The following is a 10,723-nucleotide window of genomic DNA, read 5'->3' on the forward strand; positions in this document are numbered from 1 at the left end:
GTAACTAAGAAAATGTATAACTAATCCTCCACTCCATCAAAGACCTCAGAAGGATTTAATGCTAACTGAATAAACAAAGTGCATTGCAAGCCACTTTCTTTTTTTTTTTTAACATTTTTTTTATGGTTTATTTAACTTTATTTTATGTGCATTGGTGTCAAGTGTCAGATCCCCTGGAACTGATCTTCAGACAGTTGTGAGCTGCCATGTGGGTGCTGGGAATTGAACCTGGATCCTCTGGAAGAGCAGTCTGTGCTCTTAACCACTGAGCCATCTCTCCAGCCCCTGCAAGCCACTTTCAAAACTATAGCAATGACAGAGACATCTGGTTACCTGCACAGTTACCCAAAGTTCCTCTGCAATGTTGGGGCATCCATCTTTGGCCTACAGGTCTAGAAGATCTCACAGACATTTCTGTGAAGCAGGAATTTTGAAGGCCTGTCCTGCCTTATTTGGGCAAAATTTGACAGTGTTTTTTCTTTTTTTTTTTTTTTTTTTTTTTTTTTTTTTTTTTTTAAATATTTATTTATTTATTATATATACAATAGTCTGTGTACATGTATGCCTGCAGGCCAGAAGAGGGCACCAGACCTCATTACAGATGGATGTGAACCACCATGTGGTTGCTGGGAATTGAACTCAGGACCTTTGGAAGAGCAGGCAATGCTCTTAACCTCTGAGCCATCTCTCCAGCCCGACAGTGTTTTTTCTTTGTATCCTGCTTGTCCAGTTTGTACAGCATACTTCTCAGCAGTCAAGGCAAAAGCAGTTTCTTGCTCAAATGGCTAGTTTGCCATAACTCAAGCAAACTCCATATAGAGTTTCCTCGAAGTCCTTCATCTTCTCTGAAGTAAATTTGTGCTGACAGGAGCAGACATGTCTCATTGTCATGAAAAGCCCTATGATAACAAAACATTTTAAAAGTCATATTCTGTAGGTTTTGAAGTGTCTGAAGATTACCTATCTATCTAAAATATATGTTTAACCTTGATAGCATACCTAATGTGACTACATGTTTGATTATTATAAATAACTATTAACCTGTGTTTATTACCCTAAATAGCTTTTAAAGATTAAACTCTACAGAACCTTTTAAAATGAGCTGCACAGGTGCAAAACCTTACACATGAGTAGAAACACATACACAGTGAAACAAGAATAGCCTTATCAATATACAAAAATCCATACCATTCTAAAATATTTAAGATTAGTAGTTGCTTTTTAAATTTAAAATTGATTCAATAATCTACCCTTTTATTCCTTTTTTTCTTTCCAGAATTAGATCCTTGAATCTAATCTCCTTTGTTCAGCTTTTTCCTGACTGTTACCAATAACAACTTGTAACCATGCCCCAAACAATGACAAATATCCATAACCCATTGACTGACCAAAAACTCTGCCCTCCCCACCTCTTGGGAATGTGGGCATTGTGTTCTCTGGGCTGCTTCTTGATACCTGGGGGCACTGGCATCTATAGGAGACCCTGGGAAAATTGGGGTACTGATCAAGTCCTGGAAGAGCTAGCTGTAACATTTGTTGTCTCTGTGCAAGGGGAAGACACAAGGCTTATCTGAAGTGCTGAGTGGAGTAGTCTGTGAGAATGGACCATCTCAGTCAGCAGCCAATGGAACTCTTGGGAAACTGAAACAGAGGCACTCTGAGAGGCTGGATCACCTGGTATAAACCCCCAGTCCAACCCCCAGTCTCAAACACACAGAAGCTTATATTAATTACAAAATACTTGACCTATAGCTCAGGCTTATTACTAACTAGCTCTAACAACTTAAATTGACCCATTTCTATTAACTTACATTTTCCACATGACTCATGACTTTACCTGTCCTCTAGCATCTTGCTTCCCCAGCAGCTGGCTCAGCTCTCTCTCTTTTGTGTCTGCTCTTCTTCCCCAGCAGCTGGCTCAGCTCTCTCTCTTTTGTGTCTGCTCTTCTTCCCCAGCAGCTGGCTCAGCTCTCTCTCTTTTGTGTCTGCTCTTCTTCCCCAGCAGCTGGCTCAGCTCTCTCTCTTTTGTGTCTGCTCTTCTTCCCCAGCAGCTGGCTCAGCTCTCTCTCTTTTGTGTCTGCTCTTCTTCCCCAGCAGCTGGCTCAGCTCTCTCTCTTTTGTGTCTGCTCTTCTTCCCCAGCAGCTGGCTCAGCTCTCTCTCTTTTGTGTCTGCTCTTCTTCCCCAGCAGCTGGCTCAGCTCTCTCTCTTTTGTGTCTGCTCTTCTTCCTCTCTGTGTTTTCACTTTGGCTTTCCTGCATAGCCTTGTTCTGCCTTGGTATAGGCCAAATTAGCTTTATTATTAACCAATGAGAGCAATACATATTTACAGCAAACAGAAGGATTATCCCATAGCAACCTAGACCTGGTCCCTTTCCTCTGATGTTGTAATAGGAGCGGCTCGGCTATGTTCCTGGCACCCGGCCGCCCGCAAGGCTAGCTTTATCCGAAATAATTACACGGAAACTGTATTCTTTTTTTTTTTTTTTTTTTTTTTAAAAAATATTTATTTATTTATTTGTTATGTATACAATATTCTGTCTGTGTATATGTCTGTAGGCCAGAAGAGGGCACCAGACCTCATTACAGATGGTTGTGAGCCACCATGTGGTTGCCGGGAATTGAACTCAGGACCTTTGGAAGAGCAGGCAATGCTCTTAACCTCTGAGCCATCTCTCCAGCCCGGAAACTGTATTCTTTTAAACACTGCCTGGCCCATTAGTTTTAACCTCTTATTGGCTAGCTCTTACATATTGATCTAACCCATTTCTAATATTCTGTGTGGCACCACAAGCTGGCTTACCAGGAAAGATCTTAACCTGCGTCTGTCTGGAGTGGGAGAATCATGGAAACTGCCTGAATCTGCTTCTTTCTCCTAGCATTTTGTTCTGTCTACTCTGCCTATCTAAATTCTACCCTATCAGAGGGCCAAGCAGTTTTCTTTATTAGTTAACCAATGAAAGCAACAGATAAGATACAAGACCCACCTCCATCACTCTGAAAACACATAGGCTTTCAAAGGTAACATACATAACTGTATTAACAAAAGTATAGAATGTGCGGTGTGTTCAAGTCAGTTAAAGATCATTTTTGTTTTATGTTTCAGCAGGTAAAAGGCATCTGTCAACTTTATAAGTCCATTTGAACTGTATAATAAAACTGCGATATAATCTCTGTCCATGCCATATGAAAGGACAGCATGTAATAATAAGTCATGAACTCTGATTCCTCGGTAGTCATTGCTTTACATTAGCATTTAAAAATTCAAAGTGGGGCTGGAGAGATGGCTCAGCAGTTAAGAGCGTTGCCTGCTCTTCCAAAGGTCCTGAGTTCAATTCCCAGCGACCACATGGTGGCTTATAACCATCTGTAATGAGGTCTGGTGCCCTCTTCTGGCCTGCAGGCATACATGTAGACAGAATATATACAGAACATTGTATACATAATAAATAAATAAATATTTAAAAAAATAAAAAAATTCAAAGTGTCTCTGTCATTTTTTTCCTTTTTGTTTTTTTGTTGTTGTTGTTTTGTTTTGTTTTTGAGACAGGGTTTCTCTGTGTAACTCTGGCTGTCCTGAAACTCACTCTGTAGACCAGGCTGACCTCAAATTCAGAGATCCACCTGCCTCTGCCTCCTGAGGCTGGGATCAAAGCCCTGCCTGGCTGTCTCTGTCATTTCTTAGGTCTCTCACTTCGCAAGTCAGATCTGTTCCTGAAGCTGTCTGAGGTAGAACGCAAATTAATAAATTATTTTCTCTATGGATGTCTATACCTATTTTTTCCCCTTAAGCATCCACACATTGATAAACACACTTTCCTCTGGCTGAACCTATTTTACCTTTTCTGTTCATATCTGTAACCTTTTCTGTCTGCAGAAGCCAAACTTACCTCAAGACCCAGCAATACCACTTTTGGGCATATTCCCAAAGGATGCTCAATTGTGCCACAAGGACATGTGCTCAACTATATTCATAGCAACTTTGTTTGTCATAGCCAGAACCTGGAAACAACCTGAATGCCCCTCGACCAAAGAATGGATAAGGAAAATGTGGTACATTTACACAATGGAGTACTACACAGCAGAAAAAAAATAATGGCATCTTGAAATTTATGGGTAAATTGAAGGATCTAGAAAACATCATATTGAGTGAGGTAACCCAGATCCAGAAAGACAAATATAATATGTACTTACTCATAAGTGAGTTTGAGGCCAACCTGGTCTACAGAGCCAGGACAGGCTCCAAAGCTACACAGAGAAACTCTTTCTTGAAAAACCAACCAACGAAACAAACAAACAAAAATAACAACAACAACAAACCCACTAACCATACTAGCCCCAATCCAAGTTCAAAATCCCTGGGTTAGCCGGGTGGTGGTGGCGCACACCTTTAATCCCAGCACTTGAGAGGCAGAGGCAGGCGGATCTCTGTGAGTTCGAGACCAGCCTGGTCTACAAGAGCTAGGTCCAGGACAGGCTCCAAAACCACAGAGGAACCCTGTCTCGAAAAACCAACAACAACAACAACAAAAAAAATCCCTGGGTTTCTTTGCTCGAATCAAAAGTCAGATAAGGTCCTCACACTGTACTTGGTTTGCTGAGTTCCTCCCAACAGCATCTCTCTACGTAGTCCCTGGTATTTGCTATATAGTCCAGGCTGGTCTCAAACTCACAGAGAGTCTTCCTCTGTCTTCTGAGTGCTGAGAGTAAAGGTCGCACATCCAAGCCCGGTTTTCTTTTATTTTTAATTGTGTGTTTGTGTCTCTGTGTGTGTTTGTGCATGTGAGGACAGATGCCCACGCAGGCTGGACGAACTCGGCCCCTGGAGTTACAACAACTGTGAACTGACAGACCTGTACGCTGGGAATCAGTCAGGTCCTTCACAGAGCAGCACAAGATGGCTGCCGAAAAGGAACCACAAAACACGCAACAAACCTGCTTAGGAGGTTATTAGAGGGGGAATCGGTGTGCAGAGAGAGACAGGAAGACGGCACGGCCAGCTTTCAAAGCCTGCCTAGTGCATACGCACAGGGAGTTGATATGGATACATCACACGCAGATGACACAGATGACGGGCTCACGCATGCGCGCAAGCGCTTAGCTGAGTCATATGTGGATGTAACCACACATGAGCGCAAGTGGGTCACGCGGGGCCCTTTAACATTCAGGCACTTCTGCCTGAGGGCTTGTCTGCATATGCATGGCTCTAGAACCTAGAAGTGCAGCCTTATTTGTGGCTGAATAATTACATTTAGAGCCTGTCCTGGAACTAGATCCTATAGACCAGACTAGGCTGGCCTCGAACTCACAGAGATCCGCCTGCCTCTGCCTCCCGAGTGCCGGGATTAAAGGTGTGTGCCACCAGCACCCATCTGAGTCTTAAATAATTTTTTCACACATTATATGTGAACATGTGGGGCTCACGCATGAGTGTGGGGTTGCTTATGGAAGCCAGAGAATAATCTTCATTGACATCCTTAGACGGCTATTACCTTGGAAAAGGGTTCTTCATTGACCTGGAGTTTATCAATCAGGCTAGACTTGCTGGCCAGCAAGCCCTAGGCAAGGCATGCTCCTGCCTCTCCCAGCACGGGATTACAAGCATATGCCACGCTGTCTGGTATATTTATATGGGTTTTAGGAATCGACCTCAAGTCCCTGTGCTTAAATCAAGCACATGACACGCAGAGAGCCATCCTCCAGCCTGCTGTCACTTTGAACAGTTCTTTCTCTTTTCCTATTTTGCTACCTCACTGCTGGAGAGCTTGCTTGTCACATGCACTGTCCACATCCGATCACATCCTCAGCTTTTCACCTAGGTGTCCTTTAACTTGTACTTCTTGTGAACTAGTAGCTAGTGCTGAGGTCTCTCGGCAGTCCAAGCTCTTCTGAGGTTGCCTTCCTGAGCACACTGGCTTTTACTAGTGCCAGACCTGCTGGGTTTGTAGCTACTGACGTGCTCTAGCTGGCCCTTTCCATGGGGTAGTGGAGACTGAACTCAGGGCCTCACACTCAGATAGGCAAGAGTTTGACCTCAGACCTTTTTCTTCCCCTCCAATTCTTCTTCTTCTTCCTCTTCTTCCTCTTCCTCCTCCTCCTTTTCCTCCTCCTCCTTTTCCTCCTCCTCCTCTTCCTTCTTCTTCTTCTTCTTCTTCTTCTTCTTCTTCTTCTTCATCTTCTTCTTGGTTTTCCGAGACAGGGTTTCTTGGTGTAGCCCTGGCTGTCCAGTCCAGGAACCAGCTCTGTAGAGCAGTCTGACCTTGAACTCGCAGAATTCCACCTGCCTCTGCTGCCCTCCATTAAAGGCGCGTGCCACCAGGCCCATTTGTTGTTGTTTCTCTAATTACATTTTAAGAACCCATTTGCATGTATACTGGTGTGCGTGCAAGCACAGGCACACAGGAGCCCAATTTTTGATTTTGAGAGAGAAGTTTGCTGAATTGCCAAGGCTGACCTTGAACTCTGTCTGCAGCCTTGGTGGGTCTGAGACTCGTGAATTCCTTCCCCAGCCCTCTCAGTAGCTGATTTGATAGTCTTGCTTGAAAGGATATGGCTCACTGTGTGTTCTAAATTAGCCGAATTAAAGAGGAAAATGAAGCCTGTTTAAGGATGCCAAAAAAGTTAACAACCATGTGTAATTCTGCTTCCAGGAAATCCGATGCCCTTTTTTGGCTGTCACCAGGCACCCCCACCGTGCACAGACTTACAAAACACCCACATGCATAAATGGAATTGAAAGAAAAAGAAAATGGGGGTGGTGTAGATGACAGAAGCTGCTTCTTCTTCTTCTTCTTCTTCTTCTTCTTCTTCTTCTTCTTCTTCTTCTTTTCAGTTTTTCGAGACAGGGTTTCTCTGTAGCTTTGGAGCCTGTCTAGGAAGTAGCTCTTGTAGACCAGGATGACCTCAAACTCACAAAGACCCACCTGCCTCTGCCTTCCGAGTGCTGGAATTAAAGGCGTGTGCCACCACCGCCTGGCAACAGAAGCTTGTAACACCACTCCAACAGATCCTTGACTTGGAGAATTGAGGACTATCGTGTATGTACAAAACTGAGCTGAGCTCTCAGTGGAAATGAGGAAGCAGGGGTGGGGCGGGAGGGTGTTAGTCGGTCTGCGCTGCTCTTGGTTCGTCCTTGTCTCTTCATGGCTTATTTCTGGCGGGATACATAGGAAACTCACAGACCTGGTTCCAGAGTAGTACGTGCATTTCGTGTCCTGCACAAACATTCTCCCAAATATGCAGAACCACGTTTCGAACACACCCGGCCTCCGTGGAGGGAGGAGCGGCTATCACCCTGCACCCTTCCCTGGGTTGGTTATCTCCGTTCACCACAGAGGACCAAGCTGAGGCCGAATTCCCTGGCTCTCCCAGACGCCGTGGCTCTCTAGCGCCCCGCTCAGGCTGCCGGAGGCTTTATGCTGGGTGTGTGCAAAGCCTCCCGAGGCCGAAGACCCTGCTGTGCTTGGGGTGGGGGGGTGTGTGCACAGGAGTGTGTGCATGTGTGTGAGTTTCGATGTGCCTGTGTGAGCTGTGTGTGGAAAGCAGAGACAGGGAGGAGTGTCCTGGTTCTCAGAAGCTATGAGTTGCACCCAGAACTGGGGCCCAGAACTTGTGACCTAATGTATCAACAAGTCACACATGTAGCAGCCTCAGAAGAGAATGGAGAACCGATGAGGAGATGCTAGGCTTGGGACTGGATGAGGAGAGCCCTGAGAAAAGCAGTGAAATTTCCTGACAGAATGAGTGGGAACTCAGAACTAGAGTTAAACTTGATTAAATAATATACACAAAACACTGACAGGCCCAGTGTGTCTGCCTGACTTGGAGAGCCCCGGAACCCCAGTCCTTGATGTCTGTCATGTCCGCTCTGGTGACGACGAGTTGTCAACACTATTTGTTCTTTATTCTAAATGCTGACATCAGGATCTCGGTGCTTACTTCCCCACGCCGCCTTCCTGCCATCTTCACCTCTAGGGTCTGAGGTTACCCTTTCCCCTCCACTGAGAAGTCCCCAGAGGCAAGGAATATAGCCAGTGATGCCAGGTCGGGCCAAGCACCTCACTATCTCCAGGTAATCTTCACCCTGGGACACAGTTCCTGCAGGAATCGGAGTATTTCCTCAAACTAGAGCGCTTGGGTTTAACAAGACTATCTGCGGAGCTGTGGGCAGCAGCATCAGCAAACTCAGGGCACAGACCAGATCAGCCTTCGTGGGCTCATTGTCCCGAAAGGCTGGGGATGGGGCAGTCTCTGGTGGAGCGTGTCTCAGTCTCCCATGGGTGCGCTTCTCCACCGGCCAAACTCTGCAGAAGCCGTGGGAGGGACAAAGTCTTTGGCCTCTGACCCCAACGCAGAGCAGAAGGGCGTAGAGATGGGGTCTGGAGGGCACCCAGGTGAACCGCACACTCCCCTCAGCTCCTTGGTCCTCCTGTCATGACAGGGAAGCGAGGGCAGGCGTGCCAGTGCTCACTGCTCAACGAAGAGGTCCAGCTCAACCCTGGGTTTTAATGATTAACAGCCACCTCAAACACAGCCTGTCTGAAACAGAAGCCTTGGGTTCCCCATTTGTCTGCCTGTCAAGACAGTTTCTCTGTGCAGCCCTGGCTGTCCTGGAACTCACGCTGTAGACCAGTTTGCCCTCAAACTCAGAGATCTGCCTGCCTCTGCCTCCCAAGTGCTGGGATTAAAGGTGCGCACCACCACTACCCACCTGGGCTCCCTTATAATAAACCTGTTTCCCCTCTTATCTCGATGGGTAACAAACACTGCTCTCCACCTGCCTGCTTTGTTATATCAGAGGCCCCTGAAAGGCCCTGGTGCCCTTTCACCCTTCAGCTCCTCCTTGGTGCTGTGGCTCTGGAGAAGACCCACCCAGACGCTGTGGCCTTTGTGACTACTGCCGGGAGCCACAGTCCACTAGGGACCCCACCCAGCCTGACACCTCGTGCCTCATCTCCCGAGGAAAGCCCTTTGCTCCCCTCTCCCAGGAAGGCAGGGTGTTGCAGAATTAGCTCTCAGCTTCCTCCTGCATACACTGCCTCTGTGCTGTTTCTGGAGGGGCAAACACACAGGACATTTGACTCCAAAGCCGAACTTCTCCCCGTCGTACTCCATGGAACGAAAGCTTCCATTTCCTGCACATTCTACTCTGTTCACCTTTCTCCCAAATGCATCTCACAGACTACTCCCTCTCCACAGTGACAGCCAGGCTAGCCTGTCACCTCGAACTCAGAGCCACTCCCAAGGCCCACCAGTGTCTTCTGCACCCATTACTGACTCCACCCACCAGCTAGAGCTACCGAAAACCCTATCTGTATTATATTACATCTCTGCCACCAATACTAGGCCCCACTTAGTGTTTCCCCCCTCCAGCCTCTTTTACACATTTTTTTCCCTCTCAGAATTATGATATATATTTCACCTGCAGAAAACTGTTCCCTCTGTCCCTGCTGGTTCCTTCTCATCCTTAATATTGAAGTTGAAGCAGAACCACATCAAAGAAACCCTCATCTTAACCCCAACACTCCGGAGGCAGAGGCAGGTGGATCTCTGTGAGTTCGAGGCCAGCCTGGTCTACAGAGCAAGTTCCAGGACAGTCACGGCTACACTGAAAAACCCTGTCTCAAAAAACCAGACCAAACCAACAAACCATCATCTTATTTAAGAGGCATCTAAAGCCAGGTGGTGATGGTGCACGCCTTTAATCCCAGCACTTGGGAGGCAGAGGCAGGTGGATCTCTGCGAGTTCGAGACCAGCCTGGTCTACAAGAGCTAGGTCCAAAGCTACAGAGAAACCCTGTCTCAAAAAAAAAAAAAAAAGCAGTATCTAAGACCCATCCCTGCTCCTGCTGGTCTCCTGCCCTAGGATTGTGACCCAACCCCAGCAACCCTTACCCAGTCATGGCATCCACTTATTTTTTTTGTTTGTTTTTGTTTTTCGAGACAGGGTTTCTCTGTGACTTTGGAGCCTGTCCTGAAACTAGCTCTTGTAGACCAGGCTGGTCTCGAACTCACAGAGATCCGCCTGCCTCTGCCTCCCGAGTGCTGGGATTAAAGGCGTGCGCCACCATCGCCCGGCCGCATCCACTTATTTCTGTGCTGTTAGTCTGTCTCCCCACTATGCTAGAATCCACAGACGAGAAAAGTTCCGTCTGAGGCTCCCACTGGACCCTGACAGTCTGGCACAGGGCAGATGTGCAGTAAATATTAGATGACAGGGAATGTGCAAGTACTGGCCAGTGTCAACGTGACCATGCCATCAAAGGCTTCTCAGAGACGTCCACTGTTTTATCAAGGCTGAGCCTGCAAAGTCCCCCCAGAATGGGGCCAGCTGGGATTCCAAAGAAAGCAGCAAGCACCAGGAGGTCTGTGGAGGACTATAGCATGTCCCCGGCAGGACTACAGCTTACCCCCATGGTTGGTGGTCAGAAAGGCGACGTCATCCAGGTGGTCTGTGGAGGACTATAGCATGTCCCCGGCAGGACTGCAGCTTACCCCTGTGGTTGGTGGTCAGAAAGGCGACGTCATCCCCCCCATGCCATGACGGACATTGAGTTGGGTGAGGCGTCCCTGTGATGGCTAAAGAAGTTTGACCAAGTGTTTCTCCACATGGTTGATCAATAGCAATCTAGACATGTTTATCAATTAGTGCCTGGGAATATTCATGGTTCCATCTTTGAATTCACAGAAAGACAATGGGAGAAAGTGAGAGAGCCCTTAACTTCA

The sequence above is a fragment of the Microtus oregoni genome, unplaced genomic scaffold (genome assembly GCF_018167655.1).
Source record: "Microtus oregoni isolate MIOR12 unplaced genomic scaffold, Mior012 000007F_ref0000211, whole genome shotgun sequence".
In the NCBI taxonomy this organism is placed as follows: Eukaryota; Metazoa; Chordata; class Mammalia; order Rodentia; family Cricetidae; genus Microtus; species Microtus oregoni.